This window comes from Juglans regia, chromosome 4, assembly GCF_001411555.2.
Source record: "Juglans regia cultivar Chandler chromosome 4, Walnut 2.0, whole genome shotgun sequence".
Classification (NCBI taxonomy): Eukaryota; Viridiplantae; Streptophyta; class Magnoliopsida; order Fagales; family Juglandaceae; genus Juglans; species Juglans regia.
Window position 1 is genome coordinate 16,281,183 of NC_049904.1, and position 13,176 is coordinate 16,294,358.

The following is a 13,176-nucleotide window of genomic DNA, read 5'->3' on the forward strand; positions in this document are numbered from 1 at the left end:
GCCAAGGCATAGGAAAGAGAGAACTTAATTACCTTGGCTTGCAGCTAGAAGATCCATAAGATAAAATGGAAGATTTTCAACAACTACTTCTCTCGTATCATAATCTGATTCTTTTGCATATAAATAGACAGATTACATGGCATGCTCGAGGTTTACGAGAAAGTATTGGGCTAGCTAGAGATTGAATAGATACAATTCATCTCTCTTTCTTTATTAAGAACACATAAGAGGTTAAAAGTGTTAAGATAAATATAAATGATTAAATTTATATCTTTCTATTAATTTAAGCTTTTATCACAAGTAGAAATTTTACATGATACCAAAGATTGTAACAGATTCTTAAAGGCCTACCAACATTGACCGGAAAATCAAGATGACAAACATTTAGGGTGAGTTTGGTTGTCAAACTCATCTCAACTCATCATTATAATTTTTTCAAATCTCAATACAAAATATAATAAACAATTCAACTTTTTCAAATCTTAAAATAATAATAATATTAAAAAATAATATTCTAACAATATTTTATCATCTCAACTTAACTCAACTCACTTCAACTCAACTCACTTCAACATCCAAACACATCCTTAGAGGCGTAACTATGAAGACCCCCAAGTGCATATTTGGAATTATAGTGGGAAATATAGCTTATAGGTTTGGAGTTTATAGCTTATAATTTAAGTAATAAATTCTATTATTAAAATTTATTTACGGTTTGATAATCATATGTTTAAAACACTTTCAAACACGTTATGTTTGTTTGCAAACAAATTTTAAAAGTTCTTTTTGAGGTAAAAATGATGATTATTTGAATTTTTAAAATTATGAACATATCCTTGAAAAATTGAAAGTTGTAATTATCTAAAAATTGTATGAGTATTTTTGTCCATTGTCAATCTTTTTAAAATTTGAATTACGTTCCGTATTATTCGGAAAAGCACGTTGGGAGAAAAGCATCAAAATGATGATTTTCCTCAAACATACTTTATAACTTATTTGAGATTAAAAGTACTTTAATATGTAACACTCAAACAACCTAATTTTTCTATTAAAGAGTTTTTAAATCTATTTAAACACTTTTTAAGACTCCTATTGCAACCCTAAGCAGGCTCTAATAATTGGAAGTAAAAAATTTCTATCACAAAGTTGACAAATAAATCTTGCTAAAAGCAGTGTTACAAACAATCCCAACATATTGAATAGAATAATTTTATTTTAAGGTATTTATTGCATACATCATCCACGTGATATAATTATTGTAACACCCGGGATCAGCACCAAGCTGCTTTCTAAAATTTTTGAATTTATACGTATGGAAAGCTAGTTGATTTGTCAAATATTTATATGGGCCGATAATTATTTTTCAAGAGACAAGTTGGAATATTGCAGAGTTTGGGTTGAGGCCCAAAACTTAGGGAAGAGTCCATTTATTTATTTTTACTTACTACCATCCTTGGACCTAAAATTTTGAAATTGACTCTACTAGATCACCCAAGGGCCCACACCCGTTTTTATTAAAAAAAAAAAACTCCCCACCTTTACACGCCTCTTTCCGTTAGTCATAAGAATGCACGTCTTTAATATATTTATCCACTCCCTTGCACATGCATGTCTCCCTCATCCCTCTAGGGTTTGATTTGGTTTTTCTTTGACTATATATACGTTCCTAACCCTTCATGCATGAAGAAAACCCAAGAATAGGGTTACCGTCTCCTTCCCTCATCCTCCATCGTACAGAACCTCAGACACCCCAAACTGCCAACGCAACCCAGCCTCACGAAGACCCATGCCACAACACCTGATGAGTCCACGTCCAGCAATCAACCGTAGCCTATCTTCACCATGGAAACTGCCCAAAGCCAGCTTCAACTCCTCCACTGTGATGCACTGCAGTTGCACCACACTAGAACAAGTTTAAACCACTATGAAGCCCTCTAGTAACCATTACACATACACCACTACAAACCTACAACGGAAGCAACCATGCCGCAGCGCCTGAAACAGCCGTATCCTTCCTTTTTACCCTTAAAAACAGCCCAACCAGTAGCCACCATCACCAACTTCCGTTGAAAGCGAAAACTGGAGCTGCTCTGCTTTGAAGCCATGGAGACAGAGCATCATCACCCAAACCAAGAGCCATGCCCTACCACAGTTGGGCAGCGACGCCGCCGTCAGCAACAACAGATGACTCCGGAGATCAAGCCTCCACCGCCCAGTGATGTCTAGCGCCACCATCCGAAGCCTCCATGCACACGGCATAGTGCGTAAACTCCATCTCCATCTCTCTATCTCTCGCTCATCACTCACTCACACACTTTCTCTCTCTCAGTGCTCCACCGTGATCACAACCGTTCGCCTAGCCCCTTGCTCCCCTACATGTTTTTCATAGTTTTCAAACAGATACATTCTTGTTGCCTTTCCGTAAGGTTTATAGGGAATTTTTTGGAAATTATGACTTTGCCATCTTAGTTTTAAAAACAAGGTTTTAAAAATGGGTTGTTTTATTTTGGGTCACATGGACTTGTTTTCTACGGGGCCTTTTAATTTTTGAGTATTTTAGGTTAAGTTATTTTGAAGTTAAATGCTTTTTTGTTGGGCTTGAGTTCTAAATTATTTTTGGCCGTGTAATTTTTTATTACAGCGACTTTTCATTGTTTTAAGTGGGTTGGGTTCGTTTTCTTAAACGGACTGGGGTTTGTGTTGAAATTAGATAAGCATATTAAGTAAATGTTGATAGATTTGGAAAATGATGGCATTTTATGATTATGAGAATTTTAGGTTTTGAAGAATTAAAAATAGGACAATTTTTTAAAATATCGGAATATGTGTTCGGTTTTAAATTTAAGGAAATTACATTATTATTTTTAGGTGATGACTTATATTCGTTCGACATTGTTGAAGAAAATTTATGAAAAGCTAAGAAGTTCAGGTAAGCGGGGTTCCTATACTAAATTTTGCATAAAAAAAAATGAAATAAGATTGATTTTGAAAATACACGCATGTTTGTTTTGAAAAGAAATTTGAAAACAACTATAGATATGTGTTCTGTATATGCATGAATGCTATATAAGAGAAAGTATTTTCTGTCATGACTGGTGTAGATATGAGTTAATTTTGTGCATTCTGTTTCTGATCTATGCAAAAAGAGCAAATATGAAATTTATGAAAAAATTGTGCATATGATGTGAAAATATTCTGAAACTGTTTTTGAATATGTGAAAAAATCTGAATTTGTTCGGTAGTCTATTTGGATATATTGTGACATTCGAAAACCTTGGCAAAAGATTCTAATTCTGTATTTTGATTAAGTCTGATTATGATGTTCTGTTCGATTTTCGTTACGGCCCAGTCACAAGTGATAATAGTAGCACACGACTCAACTACGGGTTATAATAGTGAATACGGCCCAACCACGAGTGATAATAGTGGATACAATCCAACCACAAGTTATAATAATGAATACGACCCTTCCATGAGTTATAATAGTGGTTTATAACTCTACTACAGAGGTTAAACATGATACGGCCCAACCACGGGTTATAATAGTGGATACGACCCTTTTACGTGTTATAATTATGGTTTATAACCCTACTACGAAGGTTAAAGTATTTGTCCCGATGTGATACTTTGATTGATGAAGATGAGGTCTCAGATTTTGATATGCCAACGAATTTTTGAATAAAAATGTTTTCTGAAAGTTTCGCACTGATATTTTGGTAACATGTTTTGATTTTGCACTTGGAAAGTAAATGTTTCTGATTCTGCATATTGAAAGTAAATATTTTGTTTTACATTCTGAATTCTGAAAATGCTCATATTTACATACTAGTATATATTCTCTGCTTACTGAGTTGTTAATAACTCATACTTTATTTTCACAATATTTTTTAGATGATTTTGGATATTTCAGCTGAGGATCAAAATTATGAAGCATTGAGTGAGATGATTTATAAATAATGGATTAAGTATAGAAAGCTTTCGATGAGTATTGGCGATTTTTATTAAAAGAATTTATTGTATTCTGATGACTTGACATTTTGGAAACTTGATTATATTGAAAAAATTAGTTAGAATCAAAATTTCTATATAATATTGGGAATTTTGGAGTCTATAATTATATTGTTGAAATGTGAGTTTAAGTGTTAGGTAGTAACTCTCCAACTCCTACGGGATCAGGGCGTTACAATTATAATTCGGAAGATAAATTTCTAAAATATCTAAGTGAGCAAGTTAATAGATTGATGCAAGGTTTTTCTTATAACGTAGGAGTTTTATGTAGGTAGGGAATGGACAAAAAATTTGAATTTGAAAATATAAATGTATCCCAAGGTCTGCTTCTATCGCTAACTAAAATACTCAGAGAGGATGAAAGTCTAGCCACTTCGATTAAGGTGGAATACCAATTTAGTTAAAAAGATATGATTTAGTGAGGATGAGTCAATGACATAGATGAAGTTCTAAGATGGATAAATCTATTTTCAAGCCCTTTTTTTTATAGGAAAAACTTTCATTAAAGAATATCAGCATTAGATTAAACTCTCAACCCAAATGATTGGAGCAATTACATTAGGGAAAGATCCCCACCACAAGCTAATATCACTAACAATCCAAGCGTGCCTCGCAAGTTTATATTCAGCTTCATTGCAATTTCGTCCAACATGTCTTACTTCACAACTCTGGAAGCAATGCATAAGTTCCTTAGTATCCTTAATGACATTACCAACTAAGGCCATAGGAGGTGCAGATTTTTGCAATTCTTCAACTAATGTTGAAGCATCACTCTCAATAATGAGATGATGAATTCCCATATGCATGCTCAATTGCAAAGCCCTGAAGATTGCCAGCATCTCAACCCCTGTAGGATCACTTACTTTTGTCTCCTTTTTACTAATTGCCATTAGAACTTCACCTTTACAGTCCCTCAAGACAGCACCTATACTAGCACTATGTTGGTTCTGAAAAATAACCCTATCAACGTTTAATTTGAACACTCTTGGAGGAGGGTGCTCCCATCTGTAGTGGTGCCTCACCACTTTGAGAGGTTGACCTTGCATCTCCTTGTAGGCCTTCTGAATTGCCAAAGCATGACTAATTGCATGTTCATGTGTATACACTTGTCTTCAAATGTGTCTGAATTGCGTATATACCAGCAGCTCCATGAGATCAAGAAGAAAAGCTCCAGTTTATCCTTCTGGTTCAATCCACTTATGCATTCTGCAATATCTCCTTATGTTGGTAAACCTGGTGGTAGAACAAAAGGAAGGTATTTTTCCCATTCCTCGCTTAATGAAGGGCAGAGACAGGGCATGAGCCACATCCTCTACTACATTTGTACAAAACAGACTTGAGTCTTCATTTAACACCTGTTTCTGCATTAAATTGTACTTCGTAGGTAAGACTTCTATGCAAGCTTTCCAGGCAAATATCTTAGTCTTGTTTAGCATTTTCACGTTCCATAAATCTTTCCAAAGTTTATGTAGAGCCATGTTCCTCGAGCCCTCACCCTTCTGTCTATTTTTCTTAGCCTCTCTAAACACTGGATAAGCATTTTTGATAGTAAAGTGACCATTTGGTTCATGAGCCCAGATGATCTTGTCTTCAGGATTGCTTTGACTAAGGATTATTTTTAGGACTTCATTAGTTGCTTGTACAGGTAGTAGGGTTCTTACCTTCTCAATATCCCACCAGTGAAAGTGAGGATCAATTAAGCTGTCAACTGTTATAGCAGCATCACAAACTTCTACAAAAGGCACATGGCTGGCTAGATTAGATGCCAGGTATCCAATTGTCCTTCCAGACCTTAATGGATTGACATGAACCAACTATCCATTGGCATCCCAGAGCCAAGTAATTTTTTGTCGCCCATATACCTTTCCATACAAAACTAGTAGTATGGCCTAGCTTGGATTCCAGAAAAGATGTTTTTGAGAAATATCTTGCTTTAAACACCTGGTGTAGCAAGGTAGTAGATTCTTGCATAATTCTCCAACCCTGCTTGGCTAAGAGAGCATCATTAAAGGTCCTTAGGTCCTTAAATCTCATTCCTCCAACCTGCTTATGGTCACACATTTTTGCCAAACTCAGCCAATGAATTTTGTGTTCCTCTTTCCTCTTCCCCACCAAAAACATTCCACCATTTGCTCTAGTTCGTGGCATAAACTTCTAGGTAATTTAAAGCAATTCATCGAGTATGTTGGCATTGAAAGGGTAACACCTTTAATGAGTACCTCCTTCCCACCATGTGAAAGCATTTTCTCCTTCCAACTTTGCAGTTTTGTCCAAACTTTGTGTTTGATGTCAGAAAAAGCCCTTGTTTTAGCTCTACCAACTAGAAGGGGTAATCCCAAATACTTCTCATGCTGTTGGAGCTGTTGCACACCCCACAACTCCATTAATTCCTTCTGTTTCACAAAGTTCACATTTTTACTAAAGATCTTAGTAGTTTTATCAGTGTTCACCTTCTACCTTGAAGCCTCTTCATATTTGCTAAGTAGCTGCTGGATGTGATGGTTTTTTGCACAAGTAGCTTTACAGAAAAATATACTGTCATCAGCAAACAACAAGTGAGAAATTTTTGGTGCCCCTCTGCAAACCTTGATGCCAGCTACATTTTGAAGCTTCAGCTTGTTTCAATAGGGAAATTAAGCCCTCAGTGCATAACAAGAAAAATGTATAGGGACAAGGGGTCTCCTTGCCTTATCCCTCAAGAAGGAATTATTGATCCCTTAGACTCCCCATTTATTAAAACTGAAAATGACACTGTTTTAATACACATCATCACCAACTGAATCCATTGAGTATGAAAGCCCATTCTACCCATCACAGCTTCCATATAGTCCCATTCAACTCTTTCATAGGTCTTACTTATATCAAGTTTGATGGACATGTACCTTTCCTTTCCTTGCCTCTTGTTCCTTAGGAAGTGAATCATCTCATATGCCACCAATACATTGTCACTAATTAGTCTGCCAGGAACAAAAGTACTTTGGGAGCTAGAGACAACATCATTGAGAATAAGTTTGAGTCTATTAGCAAGCACTTTTGAAATTAGTTTATACACCACATTACAAAGGCTAATGGGCCTAAATTCAGTGATTTTTTTCAGGCCTCTTTTTCTTTGGGATTAGAGAGATGAGGGTGTGATTAAGGGAAGGAGGAAGTGTACCACTTTGTAGAGCTTGCAAGATTGCATCTATAACAACATCACCAACAATATGCCAATATTGTTGGAAGAACAAGGGTGACATGCCATCAGGTCCAAGGGCCTTCATGGGATGCATTTGATCCAAGGCAGCTTTCACTTATTCCCTTTTTAATTCTCTCAAAAGATCTTGATTCATCTCTTCAGTAACCCTACTTTCCATATCATTAAGGAAGTCCATACTACTCGACTAATGTGTGTAGAAGTAAAGAGGTCCTGAAAGTAAGACAGAATCACCGGGTCCCTACCTTCATCCCCCTGCCAGACCTCATCTTCATCCTTCAAGCCATTAATCCAATTTTTTGTTTTTCTTTGAGAAGCCTTCTGGTGGAAAAACCTGGTATTCTGATCTCCCTCCATCAACCAGAGTGCTTTAGCTCTTTGTTTCCATAGTATCTCTTCTCTCTCGAGCCAACATTGCAGGTTATGCCTAGCCTCTTGATGAGTATCCAGGCTAGCATAAAATGGGTCAATATTTTGCACATGTTGCAAGTGTTCTCGAGCTTGTTTGATTTTCTTTTGGACATTGCCTATTCCAACCTATGAGAGTAGGCTTTAATTCTATGGGTAATTTTGGACATAGGCAGTCCAATATTTCTCCCATTCCATGAGTCTGCAACAACTCCTTCACAGGTATCATCTTCAGTCCACGTAGCTTCAAACCGAAATAGCTTCTTCTTCCTTGGCTTCCTCTCATTATTGGTACTGAGAATTATTGGTAGATGGTCTGAATAAGCTGCCAGACCATGCACCACATGAGCCTTGGGGAACAAAGCAAGCCAACTCTGGGATGCCAGGTACTTATCAATTCTTTCACTGATACTATTTTGCAATCCCTTTTATTACACCATATGAATTGAGGTCCCTCAAATCCCAGATCAAACAGTGAACATTCATCAATAAGTTGTCTGAATCCCTCATTTGTCTCTCAGGTCTCTCTCTACCTCCCTTTTTTTCCTATTAACATAAGATCTCATTAAAATCTCCACAGACTATCCATACTTTATAATCCAATCCCTTCAATGACTTTACTAGATTCCAAGTCCCACTCCTAAGTTTAGTTTCAGGATTACCATACACACTAGTGAAGTGCCACTCCCTATTATTATCCTCATCATGAACCATGGCATCAATATGGTTCTTTGAGTAGCTTCTAATACCCACTTGGGCCTCTCTCTGCCGCAAGAGTGCTAAGCCACCATTTCTTCCATCATAACTAACTGCAAAACAATTGTCAAAGCCCAATTTCAATCTAATGCATTCCATCTTCTTTACTTCTAATTTAGTTTCCAGCAAGAACACTATCATAGGAGCTTCCTTCCTAACCAAGTGGGTTGCTAAGCCCACAAGAGTTTCAACTTAAAATTCTCATGGTTGTTGGCAGGGCTGATCAACAACCTCCACAATTTGTGCTTGTTATTCAAAGGCATTGCGTACTCCCCTTCTCTGGACCTTTCTTCTCTTCTGGCTGTCCAATTGCTCATGTTCAGGTAACTTTCTTTTTACCTTCTGCCTCAACTGGACTATGTTAATGGTATCTGAGGTTGAGGGGGTGATCATGCTGCGTTGCCTATTTGTTTTGGGTGTCATGGGCCTTGTTGGTTGGGCTATACCAGCCCCTGAAACTTCCTCTCCTGAGGGGGCCCATCCACATGGCTCGCATGTGCCTGTGGCTGCTGCATATTCTCACTTGACTTCCCATGTAGGTTCTCACCAAAGGTGGACTCCCTTTGATCTGCTATCTCGAGGTTGTTGAGGAAATCCAGCCCTATTTTGCTCACATTTCCCTCTGCTACTATCTTTGACTTCCCAAGCATGACATCTCTTTTTGGGATAGCCTTCTGAGATCCCGGTATTTCGCATTAACTCTTGGATTTATCCTTGTCCTCCGCCATAACATCAGCAACCCTCCCCTCTCCTTTGTCCAGCGAGGAGTTTCGATCAACAAGCTCCTTCTGAGGCTTGTAATCCCTTTTCTGTCCCATAGCACTACCAACACGCATCCATGGTCCAAATGGCAGGTTTTCTTCCTTCAGTAACTCATCGTGAGGTTGCTTTAGTTTGCATTTCTTATGGTGGTGACCCAACGTGCCACACACATAACAAAAGTTTGGCATTCTCTCATAAGCAAACCGAATCCAGCATGATCCAAAAGGTCCTAGGTTGATCATCTTACCACGCATAAGTCGCTGAGTAATATCCAGTCAAACTCTCACACGCATGTATTCGCCCCATGCAATCTCACCATGGTCAACATCCACTTCCTCTACAACACCAATTGCACCACCTATCAACCTGCCTACACGTTCATTCATGGCCAAAAGAGGCATATCCAGTAGTCTAATCCAGAAATAGGCTTCTCTTATTCAGATTTTAGAAACTTGCATGTCGCCTGCGATCTCTTTCAAAAGAATCAGGTTCCTATCAAAGGAACATAGCCCCTCATAGATAACATGTAGCTTGTCTCATTTATCTTTGAATTCGGCTAACAATAAGTTCGACCCCAACTCCTTGAACACAAGTTTTCGTACTGTTGCCATATCTTCCTCATTGTGTTTTTTAAAGGCCTCCCGATTATAATATTTCTTAGTAAAAAGAGAAACCACCAAACATTTGTCTCTACGTGCCACATTTGATTCAATATCTTGTGCCTCCACCACCAGCGCATCTCTCTCCCTTCGGAAAGAGGGAGGTTCTAGTACATTGCTTCCAAATCATCTGCCATTTCCAAAATAGCATAGAAACCTGTACGAAGACAAGGAAAGGAGTTAATAAAAGGACCCTAGTGTCTAACTTATTTCTATTTTCAAGCCTTTTTATTAACACACAAACCACACCATTGATATAGAAGCCTATCACATCATCTTATGAAAAAGTTTTTTGATTTCTTTAGCTCGTTTAAACTAATATGGAATAATATTAAAAATGCAGTTTTCTCTGTTAAAAGTGCTTATAATGACTTTCAAATAAAGATCCAGTCCTTTTAAAAAAAGTAAAATTCTCCCCTTCCATTAGATTCACACTCTCGTTAAAACTCTCTCCCTTCTCTCTAAACTCTCCAAACAACCGATTTTGGCTTGAGGGGGTGGGAGCTTTGGCTCCTCCCCCCTTCCTTCACCTTTGTCCTTTTTCCTTTCCGTTTGTGCTTTGTTTTTTTTGTTTTATTTTTCAGGCCGAATAAGGGAGAATAATTGATTTGGGACTTTCTAGAGAACAAAAGACTACAAGCACCCTATCATGGTGTTCTCCATCCGCCAATCTACAAGACCACCAAATGTGGCGCCAAATGGAGTGGCGCTTAGCCCACACACTCGGGTTGAAGGTTGGCGCGTGTCTCTCACGTGCCACCACGTGAGCATTCTGTCGACGCCAGGCACGGCGTTTTTGGGGCTTGCGACTCCAGGACTTTCCAGATCTATCGTCGGTCTTCCTCCCAGCGAGGTAGATTTGTTGTTTTTTTCAGTTTGTTGGTAGATCCGATTTTTCCTGTTCTTCTATGTATTTTGCAGTTTCTGTTGTTTTTTTTTTTTACGCAAAGATAGTAAAGAATAGGCTATTGGACTTGGTGTACATAGCAGTAGAGTCCCGTTCCTCCTTTGGGAGGAGTCAAAGAGATAGTAATCCTCATTTTGGGGAGGATGAAGATAGTTCTTCTCTTCTTTGGAAGAGGGGACATTTAGTTTTGTCTTTACAGAATGTTCTTTTCTGTTAGGAGAGAGTTTATAGAAGTTAAGACAATACCCGTCACAAAGAAATTTGTGTGTGGGGTGCCCTAGGGCAGATGTATTAGTTTGGCTTGAAGTCTAGGTTTTTCACTGTATTGATGAGGCACAGTTGTAACTTCGAATTTATTAAATGAAATGAAGTCTATTTCTAAAAAAAGAAGTAATAACTAGTCCTTTAAAAAAAAGTAATAACTAGTGTGTGTGTGTGTGTATGTGTGTATATATATATATATATATATATATATATATATATATATTGGAGTAATGTTAGATATATTCATAGGTTGTGCAAGTGTTTGAAAAAAAATATGGTCTATCATTAAAAAATTAATTTTTTTTATGTAGGTATCATATTTACTCACTTTTTTCAAAAGGAATGTCTAACTCTTACATACTCTATAACTGTAAATATTATTTCTATCATTTCTCTATTGAAAATTATTGGAGTTATTGCTTTCTAAGATCTTATGACACCTTTATATAACAAACATATATATCCTTTCATATTAGGAAAATCTTACAAATGATTCATTACGCACTTATCCCGTTATGAGGATGTATCATTACCTTTAAAGACTAAAGTGAACTCATCTTAGATGAATTCATCATCCAAACGAAACCTTAATAAAAAAGTTTTTCTCCCTTTCCAAAAGTCAGTCCATTGATATGGGCTAAAACAAATTTGCATTGTCTTAAACTTTCTATAGTCATCAACCTTTTAAATACAATAAATTTTTTTTTATAGATTTTATAAAAATAAGTTTACAAATTAATTTGATTTGACGTACGTTAAATTGTAAAATTAGTTTTATTATAAAAGAAATCTAACGAATTACATAAAATCATGTCAGTATGTCGCCTATCTCTTTCTAAATTAAAATCTTACATTTTTTCATTGTTCTTGATGGTTAGATTTAATTTGATTATCACGTTAAATGAAACGAGGATAAACACGATAATTCACAAATATAACTGGGTTGAAAAATAAGTTTAAAAAATAATATATATCTATTACTATATATAAAAGCGGAGTCATATGATTCCGATGTGGCATTCTACCTGTTGATGTCATGTTTCATAGCCCGAGTAGTACCGTGAGGCCCAAGCTCCACGTTACTTGCAACTAAGAAGGAAAAGAGGCTCCTGTGACTCTTGGGATCACTCTGATGCCTAAGTCAGTGAAAGATTCTATGTAAAAGAGCACATAAATACAGAATAATGGTAAGAGTTATCGGACAGAGAGTGAGCGAGGCTCTCGTAGAAGGGATCCCTTTATTTATACCTGGTGCGTCAGGTGTCAGACCTGCCACCACTCATTTTCCTGTCGCCTCAGTGTGTCAGTCTACAGCCTAGCGGGAGATCATGCCGTGTCAGTTGTGCTAGGTCTGTCCCGCAACCACCTCCCTCCCATGATAGTGCGTTAGATCGCAGGCGAGCCATCCTTCGTACGTGAGACGTGATGTTGTGTGCCAGGTTTTCTGACATAGGCATTCATCGCGGTGTGCCTTGGGTCTGTCGAATCTGTGATTGGGCACGTGCTGCCGTCCGTGTGTAATTGGGCATCTTGTCCGGTGCTTTGTGATAGAGCTCGATAATTTTTCGAGTCTCGGGACGTCTCCTTGGCACCTCTGAGCTTGGTGTCCGCAGGAAATCCCAGGTTGGTTCACGCTTGTTACCCGATCCATGTTCTCGGGGTCTCCAGCTTCCTCCCTTGGGCCTGAGATTCCATAGCTCGGCCCTCTTGGGCTTGGGCCCTTCTGTGATTGGGCCCTTCTGGGATGTTACCAAGTCCCGGGACGTTCTCCTTGGCACCTCCGAGCTTGGTGTCGGCAGGCAATCCCGAGTTGGTTCACGCTCGTTACTCGATTCGTGGTCTTGGGGTCTCCAGCTTCCTCCCTTGGGCCTGAGGTTCCATAGCTCGGCCTTCTTGGGCTTAGGCCCTTCTGGGATGTGCCCTTCCTCACACTACCCATAAAAGTGGGCTATTGTTGGCAATAATTAGAATAAAAAAATATAATCTTGAAGTGTTATGTTTATGAAACGGTAATTATCTTAAAAGTAATGTTTCATTATAAATTATTGTAATTATTAAGTTTCATTTTTTTTTCTTACATATAAAGATATAAGTCAATTCAAAACTCTACCCAAATGTACCATTTCAACCTTTATATTGTTTCATATGACTTTAATGTGATATTCTATCCAAAAAATTAGACTATTGTTGGCAATAATTGGAATAAAAAATAAAAT